Genomic DNA, 498 nt, shown 5'->3' with positions numbered 1-498 from the left:
TGTGTAACATCGATCAGACACACGGCATCACACACGTGTTCTAGATAACACAGAGATGCCCCACCTGTGCTGTATCGCATACTAACACACACACACACGCTGCTGCTGTGTAACATTGATCAGACACATGCGTGTCCTATGCACCCTACAGACTGTCGTGTCCTGATCCGAGCTGCAGAACAGACAGGTTAACACACAGAGCCCCTGCGTGTCCTGGATGCCAAGCCCCACCCACGCACACGTATGACGAATAACACAGACATGTGAGGTGGTTATGCAATAGCAGGCGTATAAATAGCCCCACGTTTTCCTCATTAATGCCACAGCCGGGGGGCAGGATTTTATGGCCAGGGAGGAGGGGAGCTGTGGGGGAGGGACGTGAAATGTGGGGTGCAGGCGCCTTCCCATAACTCAACGAGCCCAAGAGAATCAGGGCGGATGCAGCCCCCCCCGGCACCCCCAGCTTGGCTCACTGTCCCCCTTCCCCCAGCCTATACT

The sequence above is a fragment of the Chelonoidis abingdonii genome, chromosome 11, assembly GCF_003597395.2.
Source record: "Chelonoidis abingdonii isolate Lonesome George chromosome 11, CheloAbing_2.0, whole genome shotgun sequence".
Taxonomy (NCBI): Eukaryota; Metazoa; Chordata; order Testudines; family Testudinidae; genus Chelonoidis; species Chelonoidis abingdonii.
The sequence above is the reverse complement of the archived record's forward strand: the minus strand, read 5'-3'. Positions refer to the sequence as shown.